Source organism: Furipterus horrens, unplaced genomic scaffold (assembly GCF_987537825.1).
Source record: "Furipterus horrens unplaced genomic scaffold, mFurHor1.1.pri manual_scaffold_12, whole genome shotgun sequence".
Classification (NCBI taxonomy): Eukaryota; Metazoa; Chordata; class Mammalia; order Chiroptera; family Furipteridae; genus Furipterus; species Furipterus horrens.
Genome location: NW_028327182.1, coordinates 84360895 through 84383117, shown reverse-complemented (window position 1 = coordinate 84383117; position 22223 = coordinate 84360895). Strand labels below are relative to the sequence as shown.

Below are 22223 nucleotides of genomic sequence, written 5' to 3'. Positions count from 1 at the left end.
ATTACAAAGCCTAATAGTATAGCACTCTTCCCAGAAAATAAGCCATAAGAGGAAATACCTTAGTTTTTAAGAAAAGCTGTAGTTTCTTATCTCAGTTTTATTATTTTTATGATAGATGAATTCCTGATTGAAAAAAAATAATCCCTTTAGTATTAGATCAAGAAAGTTAAAACTTGTCATTGCAATAAAATAGTGTGAATATACTTTTTTTAAAGACAGGTTGAAAATGTTAATCGCTTAACTAATTGTTAAGAAATTTTTCTTAATGGTTTGATCTGTCTATAATTTTGGACATGAGTAGAAAAATTTAAGATTTTGTTATTAAAGTTATTGAAACTTTTCTTAAACCTTAATAATATGAAAATAATTTAGAAGAGGAATAAAGAACTAGTACCTTTTTTAAAAGACCATATGTACCATCAGTATTAATAATACAGTAATAACAACAACTGACCACCCCTGAGCGCTTCTGCGAGCCAAGCACTGTTTTGCGGGCATTGAATCCTCAGAGGAACACTAGGAGACAGATATTATCATTGTACCATTTTTGCAGATGCTAAGTTCCTTTTACAAATTCACAGTCATTAAAAGAAATTATTGGGATTCGAACTCAAGCAGTTTGGCCCCAGGATCAGTACTCTTATAGATATGAAATTATACTTTTTAACCTACTCATTTATTTAGAAGGATGTAGTATAATACATGTTTAAAAATTTGAAGTGACCGATAAACTCAGGGCTTAAAATTCAATCTGTTAATATAATATTTTACTAGTTTCTCAGCTTAAAGATTGCTTCTTAAAAAAAAAACAACAACAGAAAATTTAACTGATTAATATTACCTGATCAATTTATCATATTATAATAAAATTAATTGGGTAATAAGTTGATTTACCCAACTTTATAAATGCTGTTTTTAAGTCTTTATTCTCTAGTCAGTAGGCTTAAATGACATTCATTTGAAACATTAATAAAACAATATTTAGACTCTGTAAGGAAAGATGTAATATTCAGAATGTTTGAACTATTCATAGGTAAGAGGCAGCTCAAATAGTGTCTTACATGTGTTACAGGCAGGGAATGGAGATGCTTTCTGTTAAGATAACCCAGCACTCTATTTCAGACTCTTCCCATCAACCCTTTTTTATAACTAAAGCCAGCAGCTTATATTATTAAAACCAGCATGATCTTTCAACTCATCAAAAATGACATATTTGTGAAGCATAATAACTTAAGAGTGTGTATCCTGAGAGCAGTTGTCATTTTTCCCTATAAACTGTAGCAACCTTTATAGCATAATGATTGCAATTTGTATTGGAGCTTCACCTACAACCAAATAGCTATTTTAAATGTTTTTAATTTTTTAAAAAATTTTTTCTAATAATAATTGATATTAACATGTGACGTTGGAGTTCAGTAATGACGTGATAAAGGGTTGATGGCTCCATTTAAAATTTTTATTAAACTTTTATTTTGCCATAATTGTATATTTATATCCAGTTTTAAGAAAAAACACAGAGGGAGTCTCCTGTACCCTCTCTGTATTATTTTCCCTTAGTGGCAACGTCTTGCAAAAACTGTAATATGGTATCACAACCAGGATATTGACGTTGATACAGCCAAGATATAAAACGTTTTCATCAAGACAAATATCATTCCGTAGTTTTCCCTACTTACCTATTTTGGTGTTAGAATAATGCTGGCTTCATAGAGTGAGTTCAGAAGTGTTCCATCTTTTTTATTTGCCAAAAAAGTTTTTGTTTTCTTATATGTTTTGTCAAATTCACCATTGAAAACCTCTGGGCCTGGCACTTTCTTTTTGGGGAAGATTATTATTGATTCAATCTGTTTATAGATATAGAGCCAATTAGATTATGTATTTCTCCTTGTGTAGGTTTTGGTAGTTTGTATCTTTAAAGGAATTGGTCAATTTCATCTAAGTTGTCCAATTTCTGTATGTAGAGTTGTTAGTTTTCCTTTGTTAGACAGCTTTTGGAGTCTGCAGGATCTGTAGTGTGATGTGCTCTCTGTCTCATTCCTAATAATTGGTAATTTGTATTTTCTCTTCTGTGTTATATGTTGCCTAGAAGTTTGTTGATTTTTATTGATTTTTTTCAAAGAATCAATTATTTATTTCATTGTTGTATTTTCTGTTTTCAAATTTATTGATTTCTGGTTTTTTGTTTATTATCATCTTCTTACTTTGTTTCACTTTTTCTACGTTCTTGAGGTGGTAGCTTAGAAAATTGATTTGAGATTTTTCCTTTTCTAATATTTATTTTAGTGCTATAAATTTCCCTCTCAGTACTACTTTAACTGCATTCCACAAATTTTGTTACGTTCTTTATGTATTTTCATTCAGTTCAATGTATTCTTTTTATTAATTCTCCGAGGCTTCCTTTTTATCCCATGGATTATTTAGTAGAAGTATGTTGTTTAAATTCTAAGTGTTTAGAGGTTTTTCTGTTACCTTTCCGAGATTGCTTTCTAGTTTGATTCCATTGTGGTAGGACAGCACTCTTAATGTTTTCAGTCCTTTACAACCAAAACAAAAATTTTTGTTTTATTTCCCAGAATGGGGTCTATTTTGGTACATGTCCAAATGAAAAGAATGTGTTTTTGGCTGTTGTTGGATGGAGTGTTCTCTGAGTGTCTGTTAGCTCTTGTTGGTTGATCATGTGCCTGAGTTCTTCTGTATCCTTGCTGACTTTTCCCACGTGACCTCCACTGATGTCATGGGGTGGGAGGAGGGCTGGCTCCTCACCATGGGGCGGTAGTAAAAGTCTGTCTCAGTCCATGGCCTGACACTGTGGTAGGGAAGAGCTCATTTGTACCTGGCAGAGAGAAAAGTGCTGTCTCCCAGTGGGTTTGCAGATCAGGGCTCATCACTAGGCCTTTGCTTCATGGATAGAGGTAGGGCCACAGATTTTTTTTTATTTTTGTTTTTGGTGGTTTTGGTAGGATTTGACTGCAATAGGCTAGATATTGTCTACAGGTTTTCTGGTTTTCTGTCTTGCTAGGCTGTCATTTTCCTGCTCCTTTCTCTAGAGAGATCAGGGTTTTTGCTTTTGTTTTTTGTTTGTTTGTTTTTGTTTTTGTCTTTACCTGTTGGCATTTCTGGGTTGCCTGTTTCTTCAGCTCTTAAGGACTTGGGAACATACCACCATATTGTTCCTTTGGGTACCAAGATCCCTAACTGAGCTGCCTTCTTCTGCCCAACTTTGAGTGTCGTCTTATGTTTATTTTATATATAGTGTTCAGGTTTTTTAGGTGTACTTAGTGGGAAGAATAGGGAAAAGTATATCTACTCCATTTCCCTAGAAGTCTTAAAATTATTTCTAATGTCATTGCTATATGGAATCAGTCATTATGCATATGGATACTCTGAGGATGTAAGCGTTCAGTGAAACTGCATGAAGAGTAGAATTTTTTGTGGCGTACCTAGTTTTTGAATTACACCTGCTAATCAGAAATCTAAATTTAAGCTATAAGTTATAAGGGGTAGTATCGGGCCCTTAATACTATTCACACAGCACTGCAGAGAACACAGTTATTTCATACTTTACCTTGTTTTAACTTTATAAAAAGCAAAATTATGATTTTAGTATTTACAGTTGAAATAATTATGCTGCTTTGTCAGTGGGTAAGTGAGAGAAGCTTTTCATTAATTCCATTTAGTCTTTGGCTCAGTCAGCATTTTTCTAGTTTGTTTAATTTAGAAGAATTCTTTTTCTGAAACTTGAAAAAGTTTGGAGGGTTATCAGCTAGGAGGGGGAAGGAAAAGAAATGGGGAAGTGGTGCAGGGATTAAGAAGCATAATTGGTTGGTACAGAACAGACAGGGGGGAGTTAAGAATAATAAAGGAAAGGGTGAAGCCAAAGAACTTATATGCATGACCCATAGACATGAACGAAGGGGGTGGGATTGCTGGATGGAAGCGGGGGTACTGAGCAGAGGGGGAGCAAAGGTGAAAAAAATTGGAACTACTGTAACAACATAATCAATAAAATATACTTTAAAAAAATCACTGAACATATTTAAATAATTTATAATTATTTAAAAATGAGATATTGTTGAATGTTGGAATAAAGGGAATAATAAGTAATTATTTAGCATCAAAGGGGCACCATTATTACAGTGACTAATTTAGTGTTACGAGCTTACTGGTAGAATTTGTACAGAATGCCATCTTTTCCTGCTGTACCCTGCTTTGTCAGTGTCCTGGGCTTAATATTATTCATTTATAAGGCAGAAGAAACTGAGGCAGAATATGATGCAAAAGATAAAAGTTGACCTAAAACAAAATCCTTTGAACGGATACCTGCTTTTGTAACTGATATTTTCCAAGAAGAACTGTCCTTACACCTCACCCCTTCCAACAAGCCGTTTAAGCAGGTATTAATACGGAGCATGTGCTAACTGGTAGGAAGAGCCTAACTAGAAGGGTATACCCATGTGCTTAGGGAATACTTTAGTGCAGCTTTGGACTAGGAGGGTTACTGATGACCCTAGCTGTCACAGTACTCTTCTTAAAAATTTTTTTATGCTACACAGAAGAGAAGACATCTCTAGCAGCACATTTATGCCTTTACGCAACAGTTATAAGAATTTTGGAATAAAGAATATGTACATCAGAATCCTAGTTTTGCTGTTTACTACGTGTGTCATCTTGGGAAAGTTACTTTGGCTTTCTAAGCCTTGGTTTTCTACGTGTTCTCATTTAGAGTCCAGGTGATAATACCTGTTTCTAGGTTTGTTTGCTGAATAGATTTGTTAAATCTGGGTTCGTTTGTATATCCCAGAAATTGTCACTTCCAGCCTCTCTAAAATAAACTAACAAACTACTTTTTAGTTATTGAAAAGTAAGGTGCTCTAAAAGGTAAGTGCTTTAAAAAACGAATTCTCATCTATTGATGAAAAAGAAAAAAGAAAAGCACTTTTGTATATACCGTATTTTTCGCACTATAAGACACACCTGACCATAAGATCCACCTAGCTTTAGAGGAGGAAAACAAGAAAAAAAATATTCTGAACCAAATGGTGTACTAAAATATTTAATAAAATATAACTAATATTTCAACCATGTAAAGTGAACAGAGAGACTTTAAGGTTCAGGTACTCTTCTAGTTTTGTGGGAATTCCAAGAACTCATCATCGCTAGCGTCAGAATTTTTTGAAGCTCAGTTGCTCACAATCACTGATACCACTTTCTTCGCTATCTTCATAATGACCAGACGCCCTGAGATTCAGCAGTAAAGTGGGACATTTAAGTGTCCCCAGGGGACGCGTGGGCCTACTGCTTCCTCTTCTAGCCGCTGTCGCCACCTCTGACAGACAAGGTAATACACATCACAGTCTGTGATGCAATATTCGCTCCATAAGACACACAGACATTTTCCCCTCTCTTTTGGGGGAAAAACAGTGCATCTTATGGAGCAAAAAATATGGTAAATTCATACTCTGTATACAAAATTTTCTATCACAGTGCAATGTCTGGCCCATACTAGAACCTCAATAATGATAGTTTTTATTATTGAAGAAGTATTGCAGATAATCAGTTGTATGATAATACAAAATCATAATCCCATATGAGTGAAATAACCTATCAAGATGGAGATTCTGAAACTTTCTATTCAATTGATGTTCAAATGATGTTAATATTTTAGATAAACCCTCAGAACTTTTCAGATATTTCATAATTGTACCCGGTTCTTTACTCTAAAACCTCCTTAGTGTATTGTTTTTCTCCTTGATGAACAGCATATATGTCTTCATGACCCAGCTTTCCCATGCCAGCCATGGTATTGTCATAGTCAGTAGGGCAGACAAAAGATTAGGAACCATCCAAGACTGAGAAAAATCCTACTTCAGTGTGACATCATCATTTTTGTAGGTGTATGTTCACTTATTTGCTTAGAACTCATATAATATACTAATGAGAAAGAAACCCTTGTTAATTATTTTACATAATTGGATTGTTATCTGGTGTATTGGAAGAAAATTTACTGAAAACTAACCTAATTTGGGGTTATCATTTGAATAAATAGCCTCTCTTTCTCGCTCTCTCCCTCTGTAATTAGATGTCACAGTCAAAAGATAAATCTGTGTTGTGCTTTGAAATATCTTATTCCAATCTACAGAATTTTACATTTCTTATTCACATAATCTTATTTATACATAATCTTATTCTTATTTAATTTTTTTCTCTTTTTGATTTTTCATCTTACTCCTAACATGGTTGGGTTTTTTTTGTTTGTTTTTCTTTAAGAAAAGGTGACAGGTTTTTAAGAATTTTCATCATGAATCCAGTCTAGAATGTAGTTATCATGAAATGGCAATGATGCGTGCTACAATGGTTGGTGCACTTATAAATCTTATTATAAAAGAGGGGCAATCAGCAGTGGCTTATATGTTCAAAAGTAATCAAATTCCCCGTTAAAATCTTTGAAAATAGCTTTGGATATCTTTAGTAGCAATTTTATGTGTTATTGTTGTTTATATACCCAGAGAATTTAATGATCTTAATAGCTTGTAATTAGACCTTTGGTAAGTAGAAAGATGACAGATTTCATATATTAAAATGCAATGAAATTTTTACAGATTATTCTGTTTAATGCAAATTCAACTGCCATTTTTCCTCAAAATTGTACTCTCAATCCTTGGATAATGAATGCAATTGAACTATTGAATGGTATGACTCATATTTCATTGTTAATGTCAATCTTCTCCTAATATTTATTATTTTTTGAAATATTTCCAACTTCCATAAAAGCTAAAAAATAGTAAAATAAGAACTTACATTCTTCTCCCATAGATCCATCAGTTAACACTTTTCAGGTTTTTTTTGTTTGTTTGTTTGTTTTTCTTTATTTCTTCTCGAATTACTTGCAGACTTTGAGGTGCTTCGTGACCCTAAATACTAAATATTTCAGTATGTTTCTCTAGAGAGCCCAAATATATTTCTCACATTTGAGAAATTAAGCATTAATTAAGTACTATTTTCTAATATGTAATTTATCAGCCTACTGTTTTATAAAACTATTTCTTGGCCTGTAAGCTTTTCCATCAATACCAGGTAACTTCATTTCTTTAAACAGCTCTTTAGCCACTCGAACTCCTTCTTGGACAGTTAGAGTCTAATTGCCAACTTTTTTGTACAGATGCTGTTAGTGTCCACTGAAACATTTGCCTTTTTTTTTCCTTTGTGGTTTAATGATGTTACTATTATCTGTGCTTGTGTTGTTCTTTACAGATATATTTGGATATAGATAGTAATTATGTAATTGATAAATCACACTTACATTAGGTGCTTAAGACTGCACAATAAAACTTTTAAAAAAATCGAATTAAGACTTCCAGTCTCCCTTCCTTAGTAACCGTCTCAAAGGAATTTAATACATTGGTGATCCAGACTGGATTTTCTAACAATTTCTGACTTCAACATTAAAATATATAAATTTCAGAATTATTTATAATTGCAAAATATTAGAGCCTTCCTAAATGCCTGCTATAGTAGAGAAGTTGTATAGTCTGTGGTGCATAAACATAACAGTATTTCACATCTATTAAATAGTGGAGTTTTTTATGAACTGAGGCTGTAATTTCTTGAGAAATATTGTTTAGTGAAAAAAAGTTATGAGAGAGTATCTAGTATGCAACCCTCTTGTAAGAAGCAAGAGCTGATAGCCAGCATCCAGGAAGGTCCCCAGTTGCACTGCCTGTTCTTATTAACATCATTGTGTCGTCCACTCCCACACGGTATCTGGGTTATTCCGTGTGACCAATAACATATGGCAGAGCGGTGTTACTTCCAAGATGGTAGTAAAAAGACTCTGGCTTTCATCCAGGGATCGAACTCTCAAACTCTTGGTTTATGGAACCATACTCCAACCTAGCCACACTGGCCAGGGCAGACTTTGTCTTTCTCGTTCTCTTTGATGACTTGTTCCAGATGCAGCAAGCTGTCGTGTTTTGAGCTACCCTACAGAGAAACCCATGTTGGGAGATACCAAGTCCTCTGGCTAACAGCCAGCGAGTGAGAGGCTGAGGCCTGCCAACAACCACAAGAGAATACTTGGAAGCAGATTCTCCATTCTTAAGCTTAAGATACTGAAGCTGCATCCTGTAGCTAGGCTGCAACTTTGTTAGAGGTGCTATAAATCAGAATCATCCAGCTAACCATTCCCAGATTCCCGACCCTCAGAAACTATATGAGATAATATTTGTTCTTTTAAGCTGTCAAATATTGAGATAATTTGTTATGCAGAAAGATTACTAATACATAAGGGAATTTTTCTTTTTTAAAAGAAGACTCATTTAACTACCTTTTTTTTTTCTTTTCAAAATTAAATACCAGAAGGATAAACCACAAAACATTGAAATTGGTTACCTATAAGGGCATGGGGACTCCAGTGGGAAAGGAAGAGTTAAGACATTTTATAGAGTATACTTTTTTGCTATAATTTTAACTTCTAGAAGTATGTTAATATTTTACATATTCAAAAAATAAAATTAAATCAAGGATAGGGGAAAACCCCTAAAATTTGAATGTAGACAGAAACCAATGAACCATCTGCATTTAGAATAAATGGACTTTCCATTAAGACTGAAGACTGTGTTTCCCTGGCGGGAGCTCAAACACAAAAGACGCCTCGCTGGAGCAGAGCGGAGCGGAGCAGATCACTGTGGAGTGCAGCTGCCCGGCTGAGTGTGGACTGCTCAGCTATAAAAAAGGAAATATTCCCTTTGGGACAGCGTGGCTGAACCTGGAGAATATTGTGCTGAGTGAAATAAGCCAGTCAGAGAAAGACAAATACTATATGATATCACGGAGCCGGAGTCCCTAAGGCGGTTTGACGTTGTAGTCAACACCGGCAACTCCTGCGGCGCACCTGAACCCAAGCTGTATCGACTCCGTCTTTCCCTTGGACCCTTCAGCTGCGAAGAGAGGGGGGGTCTGCTGCATGGGCAACAGCAGACCCTCCATATTACCCTGCCCAGGCTCTGTAGCTTCAGCGTCATCGCAAGATGTCGATTCAACACGGGAGGAGACAGATACCATGTCACTCCCGAGTCGGACTGCACAGCCATTCTCCGCGGTGCAGATAGACTCTGAAGAAGCTACACCATCGTCTCTCGAGACGGACGGCTGCCGACGATCACAGGTGGGATCTAATGAACAAAATAAACTGGCGAACAAAATAGGAAAGACTCACAGATAAGAGAGCAGACTGACGGCTGTCACAGGGGAGGCGGTAAGGAGGCCGAGGGAAAAAGGTAAAGGGATTCAGGTAAAAAAAATCTCCTAGACGACAGTACGGTGATTACCAGAGGGAAAGAGGGTCAAGGGAGATAAATAGTGACGGAAAGAGACTTGACTTGGGCGGCAAACATACAGTACAATATATACAGATGATGTATTGAAGAATTGTACCCCTGAAACCTATGTAATTTTATTAACTAATGTCACCCCCATAAATTCAATTTTAATAAAAGAGAGTGAGCGAGCAAGCCCTGGCCCAGGGCAGAGCTGCCTGGCTGACCAGGCCCCCCGCCCCGTGCAGCCTCACGGCCAGATGTTCCACAGCAGCTGCGCTGGAGTGCTCTCCAGCTGTTCCTAGCAGTGCTGTTCTCACAGCCATGCGCTCAACTTCCCTTCTTCACCACACCCAAACTGGGGATTTCTGTTGGCGTTTGAATTGGCACCAATGACCTTCAGTTGACATTCCATGGCACCGAGGTGGGGCTCTGAAGCGACCACCCAGTCTCCTGACAGTCCTGAAACAAACTTGGCTGGTGCATAGTAACTAACTGAACTGAATTTGAGATTAATTGAATCTTTACAGCACCCTGTTGGTTAGGTAGTATTATTATTATTATCATCATCATCATCATCATCATCATCATCCCTAGAGTTCAGAGGTTAAATGTCGCCTTCCTGGTCATACAGCCTTTGAAAAGGAAACCCTGGGGTGAAGCCACGTTAACTAATGCTGGTGTCTATACTCTCTCTGGATAAGTCTGTTTTTCAGCCTCATATAAGCCCTCACTATGTGTAGGTGCAAAGGCAGGAGAGAGCTATTGGAATGACACTTGTTTAGAAGCCTTCAGTCTTAGGTGGAGGTGCAGTGAGAGGATGAGAGTCTAGAATGTGAGACTATCAAGGGAAGAATTATTATCTGTCTTTTTTTTTTTTCATGGGAATACTGAGTATGTGATTCAGAATGGTGGCAAGTAGGGTATAGTTATGACAGGTAATGACGGACTCCCTATCTTATGTGGCTGGGATGCTTCTGATGGCCCGAACATCTGTGCCAGGGATCGTGCAGGAGCATTGGCACACTGCATCCCAGCAAGACCCACCACCATGGTTGCCTTTAGTCATGTTACCAGCTATAACAGGTCATGATCGAAACTTCTTAAAATGTGCTAAGTGGTGGTAAATTCAATAGTATAGCCAACACCAAAATGCATCCAAATGTATGACTCTACACATATTAATAACCAAGACAGATTTACTTCTCCAAACACATAGTTGTGCCAGACAAGTGCTGTTTTGAAAAAAGCAAATATTATAGACAAATGGACCACTTCAAACCCACCGAACTTTCTGGACACAAATTATTATAGACACTCAGTACATAGTACTTCAGATATAGTCACTTGTCATACACTGGCAAGCTCAACGTATAGGCAATTTGATGCACCGTGGTAGCTCCAGATACACCAAACTCTGAGCATCTTGATGTTTTTATCCAAATAACCCAAGCATGTACCAGGAATCAATGCCCTCTTCACCTTACATAGGGGGAAGGGAGCCAAATTAGAATTTATTTGATGCCATAGCAGACCAATTTGTAAATTCTCTATTTATTTTTATAGCATATAGCAGGCATTGTTGCCCCATCTTGAAATGGGTGGGTGGAGCCTGACGTTGGCGATCCATTCTAGTCGATATCCACAAGTTCCATGAATGGCTGGTGTCCTGATAGACTTGGGGGAACTGCAGAATGAGGAGGGACAAGGGAGCGGATCTCTGTGTTATGCCCCCACCCCGAGAACTAGCTCTAGATCAGCTCCTCCTCGATTTTTGAGATAATTTGACCCCTTTTGGGTGACACTGAAGCTACTGTGTTCCTGGGGGGAGGAGTCATGTCCCTGGCCTTTTGGGCAGCTCTGGTCCTTCTCCTTTTACTCTCCTTGCGTGGTTCCATGGGTTAGACTTGTCTTCCCACTTCCTGCCAGAGTGGGAGAGCCTTTTGGTGGGAGTTTTCTCCTTTTCCTTTCTCTCTCGAGGGCTTCAGCCTGGTGTTGGGAGACTCTCTGGGCTCTACTCTGTTCACTCATATTGTCTGCCCAGCCAGGCTGCGACAAAGGGTCCAGCTCCTGGACCGTCCACGGTCCCTGTAGAAGGGCTGCTGGTCATCTCCCCTCCCGCATCCACACTCACGCTGCCCTCGGGTGTCACTGCTGCTGCCCTGGTCCGGCGCCCCGGCAGGCCCTGCTGGTGCCGAGGTTAGGTAAGAGTGTGCCCTCAAGCACAGGGTATTTGCATGAAGCATGCTGTTGGACTCCTTCCCCACCAGCATAAGCAAGAGGTGGCCCCAGAAACCTCAGCGACACGGGAAGGCTTCTGACGCTGACCTGGTCTTGGCCACCTTCTCTGTTGTCCTCCACGGCCTGTGCAGAGAGGAGAAACAGAGAAGTAGAGAAGGAATAAGTGAGACTAAAAGGGCCATCGTCATCTGTCTCCAAGAGCTTATCCATAGAAGAACCTTTACAGTCACCAAGTGCCGTCTCCCCAGCAGGTGCAGACATCCCCCTGCAGCACCCCCACAGGGGTCACTGCAGCTGTGCTCAGACAGTTCCGGTGCCAGGGGAAGCACGAATGCGACTCGCCAGGGAGCGTCCCCACGCTTTCACCGTATGCGCTTGTCTCAGCACTTCTACAGAACAGATGCCCAGAGGGAGGCTGCTGGCCCAAAGCGACGTCCGTGTTCGGTTCTGGTAGCTACTGACAAACTGTGCCCCCGTGTGCAAGGCGTGCTGCAGTGCCACAGATGTATACAAAAGCCAGTCATAGCTCAAATAAAGAAAGCGCTTTCTTGTAGTTAAAATTGTCCTGCAACAGATCAGACCGCCTGGGTCCACAGTAGCTCGTGAGTGTTCCAGAACAGGCTGGGCGGTCAGGATGCTGGCGGAGGCTCTACAACGTCGGGTACGGGGTCGGAGTAGCCGACATCGCAGGGACCGTGGTATTCCGAAGCACTCATGATCCTCCCAACATCAAGGCCTCCACACAGTGGGTCCTCTGGCCTGAGCCCTACCCCTTGCAGTGCTTCCCCGTCCGCCTAGGGGAGCAGCCTGAGAGCCTTCGGTTGCTCTCCTGAAGCACTCGGGACCATATCTGAGTCTCTGCTAAAACTTACTGCTGGGCTCTGTCTGTCCTCCGCCTCCAACACAGGTATGTCCATCCCATCTCAAGCTAGTACGGCGTGGGTATGGCTGTGAGCCTCCACTGGCCATCTCAGGGAGAACACCAGGTCTTCCCAGGGTGCAAACCGATCTCCTTTTGTGTCTGTAGGGGGGCATAATTGTAGGTAAAAAGAGAGGCCAGTGGCCAGCTTCAAGTGGAGCCATTTGTTCTCATGACTATAGACGGACAACTTTCCAAACTTCAAAGGAAGCCGCCTGGTCAGCTCCAAGCTCTTTGCTGACTTGAGTCCACTTTCCTTGGTGTGTCGGTCATGTTTGGCGCCGACTGCACAGCTGACCGCCGGCCGTGCCAGCAGCGTGACGTCAGGTATTGTGAGGTCGGGGCTGGTGTACGCGATGCCCAGTGTGACCATGTGCACACTGTTGTGCGCATCGATCCCTCTCTTTTCTGATCTGGATGAAGTCGCTCTCAAACGTGGGTATGTGCTTGGACATGGCGAACTCGCCCTTGAGCAGCTGCCGCTGCAGCTTCCCCACGGAGCCGGGGAACACAGACAGCACGTGGCTGTTTTGGGCGCCGCACTGCCACAGTGTCATGTCCCTACCCAAGTCTGTCTTTCATTAGCACCACTGCATGTCCTCCCCGAACCTCCACCTTGGTCTCAACCGCAGCCCCTCATGGGCTGCCTTTAAGCTTTTGCTGTTCATTGTGACCTGCAGTCAGCTGTCACATACAGCACTGTGTCCTCATCTCCACGGCTCTCCCGCAGGAAGGGACAGCGTCCTCCGGCAAACAGCCACCCCACAGGGGTGCAGAGTACAAATTCTTACATGTTTTGCTCAGTGAAATACAAATATACTTCTTCAAGGCCACTGTTTCCACACAGCTACCACAGGCAGTGATATGTAAATGATTAGCACTGTTAGGTGACAAATACTTAAGGCTTTAAGAATTGAATGTATTTTTGAGCTTTTGCTTAAAGTTTTCTTTTATAGTTATAGAATTTCTGTGAAACATTAACTTCAGTCACCAAGTTTGAATGTAGATAAAGGTTTAACAGGCAAAGGTTTTCTAAGAATGTTCTTATCCTTCTCAAGCCTGCATTAACTTGTAGGTGTCTATAGGCTGCTTTCTTAAAATTTCAGTTATTAGGCTTTTTCATTTATTTCTGAAAATACTGAGTTTGCTATCTGTTGCCTGTAAGGGAACAAATAACTAAACTGCATTAAGAGTTTAATCTGTTAAACTGGAATTAATATGTAAGATAAATTTTGCTTTTATTTTTCAATAAAAGGTTGTTATCTCAGTAGGGAAAAAAAAAGAATAAATAACCATGGTGAAGGAAATAAAGAACTAATTCAAGTAACTTTTGAATACAGTATTTTAACTTTATACCTAAGTCTAGAAAGGGGAAAGGGGGTGATTTAACACAAACTTTGAATTCTTTTTGTCAAGCTGTTCGCAATGCTATGGTGTAGTAATTCTGAAACTGTTCTATGTATATTGTAAAATTGAGTAACTGTGTTGGGAGCCAAGGCTCTTATATGGAATAAGAAATGCACAAATGTGGGATAGAGGAAAACAAAGGAAAACCAGGTGGAGTTGGGTTGAAGTTGTAGACATGAGACTCCTGGGGGGAAATCTCCTAGGTCTGCTGCAGAAAAGGCCTAGAAGCAGTGTGTCCAGTCCACCCCTCCCCCCGCCTCCCCCAGTAGCAAGGAAGCATCCCTGGTTCCCAGATCTTGGTTTCTATACATTATTCCTCTACAGAATATTAAAAGCAAATTTTGGGGAAAAATGACTGATATCAGGGCTAGGAGAGGGAAGGCATATAAGATGATCCTGAGATATCTTATTGTGCTAGAACGTAAGGAAGAGACCAAGAGGATAATGGAGGCCTATCAGAAGGGCACAGGGGCCAGCTTGGAGGGGATCCACTGACTGAATCTGGGACAATTTGACCATCAAAAAAAATAACGATAGTAATGCTGAGTAAACCTGTTAGATAAAATAGGGATAGTAGATGTGTTCATGCAGTGATGATAAACGAATGAATGAACAAGAGCTTCTTTCCTCTGTAGAATTCCCACTGATAAATGTGGAGAAACTATTGGAGTTGGAAAATCACCATCATAGCAAAGACTGGTTAAGACAAGAATCGGTGGATGCTATTCTCAGGGACCATATTTGCTGAGGAGCAATATCTTTGCATGTTTCTCCATAGATTGATTATTGGGAAAAACAGTAACTGTTGTGGCAAGATCTGATAGGATTTTTATTGGGGAGGCAAAATTAACATTATCAGTGAGAGTCAAATGAACACTATGTGCTAACAGGTGTACTACCAGAGAAGGGCACAACTCTTCTGTTACAGTCTAGCCAGGGTTACATAACTAAATCTCATGAGGAAACATACGACAAATAAAAGTTTAAGCACATTCAACAAAATAATTGTTTTGTATTTTTTCAAAAGTATCAATGTCTTGAAAGAAAATTGCGTAGGAAGTATTCTAAATTAAAGGAGATTAAAGACATGTAACAACTAAATGCAAAATACGGGATCCAAGGCTGGAGAGGGGAAATGCTATAAAGGATATTATTAGACCATAACAAAATGGAAATATTTACTCTATTAAATAAAAGTATCAATGTTAAGTTTCTGGAATTTAATTACTGTACAGTGCTACTGTAAGAAAATATCCTTGTTTTTTGTTTTTGTTTTTGTTTTTTGGAAATAGACACAGAAGTAATAAGAGGCAAAGAGAAGCAATGTCTTATAATTTTCTGAAATAATTCAGAACAATTAATTATTAATTATAAATACATACATAGAGAGGAAAGGGTCAGAGGATATAGACCACATGGGCAAAGTATTTAATAAAAATTGGTAAGTTTGAGCAAAGAGTATACAGGAGTTCTCTGTACTGATATTGCAAATTTTCTTTTTGAAATTATTTCAAATAAAATTCTTTTAGAGTTATTACCATGGGCAAAAAATAAAATGACAGAGTTTGATCAATAAATTACTGTTTCTACTTTTCAGCCTCAGATAGTCTCTTTTTTAAATTTGTTTTCCGGAAAAGCTGAATCCTTTTTTTTCTTTATATTTTACTTCTGACTGCATTGCTGTTTTTTTCTATTCTTGCCTCAAATTAAATGCCTGTTTCTTTTCCGTGAATGAAAGTCAAAGTTCCCTTGCCTTGTTTTAGATCAGAACACTATTTATGGACATTGTCATGAATGTTAACTCTCCTTGTTTTCTGTCTTGTTCTCTTGGGCACTGAACTTGTTGATTGTTTTGAAACAAATGATATCTGTACCCTTTTTGTTCTTTTTCCTTTACTCAAGAACACAGTAAACTGAGTGTTCCAATTTGGGTAAGCCCAGTGCTCCTTGGTCTGAACCCCGAAGTCTCTGACTCATGTTTTAAATCCTCAGACCAAGGGTTGGCTGCATTCTTTCCTTCTCGCAGAGTGGGATTAAAACCAAGATACATGTAATTCTGTGGATGCCTTTCCGCAGAGCAGCGCAGAAGGGGGGGAGAAGGGATGGACCACTAGGAGGAGGACAGTATTCAGGGCAGCTCCTAACACCCTCCCAATCAAAGTGCACGGGTGCCGTGGAGGTGGCTGGGATGCCAGACTTTGCACGTTGGCCCACAGTTTTTAAATCTAGGTAAAAATGAGCCAAAGTGTGAAAAAGCTCACAATGAAACACCGGGACAGGACTTCAGGAAAAGGGAGGTATTTATTCGGGAGTCTGCAGAGTCGGGCCCACAGCCAGCCAGGGGCATGCGCAGCGAAGTAGACAAAGTAAATTGGTTTTATACTAATGCCATTAGCTCCCCCTCCCTCCTCCTTCTCCCCCGTTTCCCCATTACTGGTTAATCCGGGTTCACAATCTAACACGATTAACTACTTAACTAAGGGTGTGATTAACTAAGGCACCCCTGGCTGGTTTGGCTCAGTGGATTGAGCGTCGGCCTGCGAGCTAAGTGTCGCTGGTTCGATCTTCCAGTCAGGGCACATCAGAGAAGGAAAACTCTGACTCCAATAAACCTCCACTGCCTTGCGGCATACCTCTTCAGGGGAAAGGCTAAGGGAGTAAACCCCGACAAAATCCGGAGCCGGAGTCCCTAAGGCGGTTTGACGTTGTAGTCAACACCGGCAACTCCTGCGGCGCACCTGAAGCCAAGCTGTATTGACTCCGTCTTTCCCTTGGATCCCTCAGCTGCGAAGAGAGGGGGGGTCTGCTGCATGGGCAACAGCAGACCCTCCATATCACCCTGCCCAGGCTCTGTAGCTTCAGCTTCACTGGAGAGGACACTCCAGCGTCATCACAAGATGTCGATTTAACACGGGAGGAGACAGATACCATGTCACTCCCGAGTCGGACTGCACAGCCATTCTCGGCGGTGCAGATAGACTCTTAAGAAGCTACACCACCGTCTCTCGAGACGGACGGCTGCCGACGACGATAGTCACTTCATTTTTTGAGGATACTTTAGGGGGCATTAGGTGGGTGCCAGCTGGTTCCTGGGAAGCTTTTTAACCAGATTAGCCTTAACTTTGTGCATCTGACTGTGACAGGCGAGCAGTATTTTCTCTTCTCAAGGAAAGGATGTGCCTTACTTAGAGTGTCAGTAATTTAGAGTATCTTAAACATGTATATATGATCATCATCCTCAGCTTCTGATGTGGACACGAAGGTCACCTGAACTGGCAGCCTGACTGGGCCAGAAAAGAATACAGTGACTCATATGCTCACTCAAGTCTTTTTGAATGAAAATGGAGACGATCTAATTATCTGAAAAGACTATGAATATTTTCTTATGTGAGACTTTTAAAAATTAGTTTATAGGAGATTAATTAGACAGGTCATCAGTGCTTGGTAAGGAATGCTTTACAAATAGGCTGCCCATTGATTTGTAGGTTATCAGAACTTTGTTTACTTCAGTTTGTATCATATTTTTTCTTTCTGAAGAGGAGTAACATTCTGTGTATTGGTTTTATTTATGTTCTTTCCCTCTGGCTTTTTTCTTTGTGGGGAAAAATTCATTGCTCTTTATAATTCTAGTTATATGTATTTGGCTTCAGTGTTTGGAAATAGGCCCCAGGTGAGTGAAAAGGAATCTTTTTTCTCTATTGATGTTTTAAGCTTTCCATATGTTGTATTTCTATTATTCTATTGCCCTCCATTGCATTGAAAGTGAATGATGCATTGCTTGTGACAGGACATAAAAATGACTCTTGTTTTTAAGAAGTTATTAGGATGCCAGTGGCAATAACAGACAGACATGGGAGAATATCCTTTTGTCTCCAGAGGAGCAACAAATTTTTTAACTTGTTTGCAAAATAAGTCTTCTTTTATTTTTAAAACCCAATAAGAGAAAATAAAATAACCACTTGCCTATACTCTTTGTAAAACAAAAACATGCCAAGTAGAAATATTAATGATGATCTATACAAGAGAAGGCTAGCTAAGAATACAGAAGGGAAAGAAACCCAATTAAACATGGAAGCATTGTTATAATGCTTTATGCTTAGTACTGCTGTACCCAGCGTTCATGATTTTACTCATTCCTTTCTCTTAAGGTTATATTTTTATACATGTTTGTCTCAACATTTCATTTCTTAATTAGGGAACATCTGGGAGCTTAAAGGAGTAGTGCTTCATAGAAGGTTCTTAGATTCTTTCATATTTATTCAATACCTTAATCACAGCTCTCATGTGAATGCTACTTATCCTCTCCATTATTTAGAGTATGGTTTGGGCCAAATGCCATGCTTAAATATTATCAGTGATACTTTGAATTATGGCAGGTTCTGGACCTAAAGAACTTCTAATCTCCTGGAGAAGAAAGTAGCCATGATCGTGCAGCCATGCCCATGTCTGTATCTGTCTGTCTGTCTGTCTATATATCTATCTACACACACACACACACACACACACATTTTTCTTATTTTTCAAAACAAAGCACTGGTGTTTACATATTTTTGTTTCTGAACGAAAAAAGAATGGAAAACATTATTTCAAATATTTTTCACTTTAGGTCCTTATGTGATACTTTTCACAAAAAAAAATAGTTAAACAAAAGTTGAGGTTATGTTTTTAAACATGATTTGACCAAAGAATGAAAATATTGTCCCACATAAGAAACATTTGAAAATGTGAAGTAGGAAATTCTTTTTAATGTGCTACAAGCTATAGGAGCAGAAAGGAGATTGGTATATCATTTGGAATGGAAGAAAGGAGGAAGATGATGTACTGAAAGCCCCACAAGAGAAATAAATGTGTATACATTATAACATTGGTGCCCAGTTCACAGGGCCAAAGAACACTTAGAAGAACGATGATTGAAAAATTATTTTATAAACTTAATTAAAATGATGGAAATGGGGTGGGGATGACCTAAAATTTTTACTCATAGAGAACAAAGTGAGTGAAGTCCTTAGGAAGCTACATGAATTGCAAAAAGACTTAAATTTACAAAATGACTGCCTTCCAACAGTTTTCCCTCAAAACAAATGGCTGTCTTACCCACTTCTATTACTAAATTATTCTTCCTATCAAGCTGAGTTGAAAACATTGCTATACTTTTATCTTCATACTTTAGCAATAGGTTTGCCATTGTCCAGTAATGTCATATAATTAAGTCTGAATGTTCTCAGTGTTGTTATTTATTTAAAGCAAGTCAGAATGCTACCATATCAATTCTTGAAGTTTAAAATTTAGGAACACTAGGTTTTTCTTGGTTGTTGTTGTTTGTTTGTTTTTTAGATAGACCTGTCTTTACTTGGTCTAAAAACCAATTAGGCTTTCAGAGGAACTCATGTTTACAAACTGTTAGGTTCTTACACCGCAGAAAGCAGCCCATCAACAGTCTCCATTGGTAGGATGAGAGAGCAGCTTCCTTTTGGTTTTGGCCAGTCATTTCTCCATTGACTGAAAAAACAAAAAATAAAATAAAAGAAGAAACTTAATTTTTAGTTGAAATAATGAAATATATGATAACTTTAAAGTATATTGCATAGTTGATTTTCTTTCCACTGTATAATCTTTTTCATTTAGTCTTTTATTTGTATGGCTTTCTGGGTTTTCCTTGCTATTTTTCAATGAAAGTCTTTACTTATTTTTTATCATGTAGGAGAACGTAACGTATATTTACTATGTTTTATGTGTTTAATGCAGTTCAGTAACTTCTGTATTTATTTCTGATTTAATTAAATGGATTAATTAACCACTGAGGCTGTTCCTCAGAAACTGCCATGAGTTCTTAGCGTCATGGTTAGGGGATTTTTGGTTTATGTTGTGAGTGTATTACAGTGAGTGGTGAGTTGAAGAGGGTTGCAAAGCACAACGACTTCTTTGAGTACTTGCAGTCTCTGTACTTAGTATCTTTCATTCATTTTCCCTTAAGACAATCATCTACATATGTCTTTTGGTAAACTGTATAAACCTAAATGTCTCAACACAATCATGAAACTTTAGGAGCAGTGAGAGATTTACTTTATTTACTAAACAAAGGATAATTGTAGAAAAGCATCATGGACCTTTGTAAATCTTTCCCATTATATTTGAACTCCTTAGCTGAAAAGTGATATTCTTACATCATGACCATGCAAAAGTTAGGTTTATCCTAAAATACACGGCTATACTATTTGAGTTGTTTATTGGAGAATTGTTCACTTACCCCTGAGCATTTTTAGTCAGACTATAATATTGGAAAGTAAATAAATTGCTATTTGATTGGATCCATTTTTTCAAGAATCTGTCTGGTTATTAGTGATTGAGAATTAAATTGGCATACTAAGAGTGCTCCAAGACAGGTTCATCTTTTTAAAGAAATTTATTAATTTGTACTCATGAATAATTTTTTCATTATCAATAAAATGTTCTTTTTGAGAAAGAAAATAGCGCCTTACCTACAGGAACTGTTGTGACAGCTAGGCCACAGACAACAAGAAGGTCATTGTGAATGCACAAAATATCAAACATCATCATCTGGCTAACACGAGAGATAGCTGCCTTTTTTATTTTTTTAACCCAGTCATAGAATTGCCTTCGTTTTCTAACAGCATCCAATCTAGAGTAAACCTCTGCTTTCTTAGGCCCTCCTGACAAATCCCAAATGCTGTTGTAGATTCTTTTTAATACCCCCGTACTGAGTCACCCCCCTGTTCCCCGTTGTATGTGTTCTCCCTCACTGTAACAAGCAACAAACTCAACTTGTTCAGCTACAGGTGTGTTTTTGGTGGTCTTTGGCTGGAGGGCATTGATACTTACCTTGTAGATACTTCTTAAGGTGCAAATTACTTTTCCAACACTTAGGAGTTGAATGCTTTGTTAACTTTTTGGGCTGGCAACAATGAGTGGTAGCAGATGGGCCAGAATGCTGTCATCCTTCATAAACATGACTAGTCATGAACTGTATAGGTGTAATTTGTCAGACTGTCCTTGTATGTATAAAACAAGTCTTTTAATGTTATCCTTGAAATAAGATTCAGTTTAATTAGTTAAAATATTGAGCACCATTTTTTTCTGTCACTTTTTAGCTCTAATTTATCATCAGATCTTTTCTGAAGATATTTTAATTCTCTATTTAAAATGAATTATTAGTACTTTTAGTAAAAATGTGTTAATTCTAACACATGAATCTTGCTTTATACCAGCAAAGAAAATGCTATAAAATAAATAAAAGTACATGTCAACTCAAATCAAAACAGAAAATTTATTATTTTACCTTTTTTGGAGGACCTATCATGATAACAACCTGACTAAAAGTATATAAGTACTATAGTTCTTTATACCCTATTATCATAAAGTAGCTGATTATACTATACTCCCATAATAGTAAGAAAAGATGAATGTTTTATCTATTTTTATATAAATTTTAAGTCAGTGAAAGGAAAACAGATCAAATAAAACCCCAAATCAGCTTTACTAAAATAATTTAATATGAGATATTATACGTTTACATTTTACCCATAATTTGAAGTCATTTATAGACTTTTGGGAAGTCAGTTTTTATTAAAAATTTATTCACTAGACATAGTCTTGAAAAGAAATATAATTTTTGGGTGATACCCAAATGTGGAAAAATTGAAACTCTTAGTGCACTATTGGTAGGAATGTAAAATGATGCGGCTGCTATGGAAACAGTACAGAGGTTTCTCAAAAATAAAAATAGAATTACTGTGACCTAGCAATTCAAGTTCTGAGTATATATTCAAAAGAATTGAAAGCAGAAACTCTTAAAAGATATTTGTACAGTCATATTCATAGTAGCCTATTAATAAGAGCCAGAGTGGAAGCAGCTCATGTATCCATTGAGAGAACAATGGATAAATAAAGTGTGCTATATACATAAAATGTAATTTCATTCATTCTTTTAAAGTCTGACTACTTTAATTAGTCCATTATTCTCCTGAAGAAGGAGGAAAATAACAAGCTCTTTGCATAACATAAGTGGCTATATGTTTGATTACTTATTTATTGCTATTAAATTTTTTTTCTTTCCACAGTAATACAATTATATAGGTTCTAAAAAACTAACAAGCTATGTAGGAAGTCTAACTTTGTTCTGGAAAATATATATATGTACACACACACACGTACATACACATAAACAGTCTGTTCAGAAATGGTCCAACCATTGTTAATATAATAAGAACGGTTTGTGCAACTTGAATGTAGCTTGGCAGCCAAGGAGACTACTGGAATGCACAGGTGTGAACAACGAGGACTTCACTGTACTACTCAGTGGGGGCGGTAGATGCCATTGAGTG

General features: G+C 38.3%; 1 protein-coding gene across 1 annotated transcript in view; it reads left to right on the top strand.

The window, feature by feature from the left end:
* Window positions 1-22223, top strand: part of TNKS (tankyrase) — a 163805-nt gene that overhangs the window by 49950 nt on the left and 91632 nt on the right. The window lies entirely within an intron of this gene.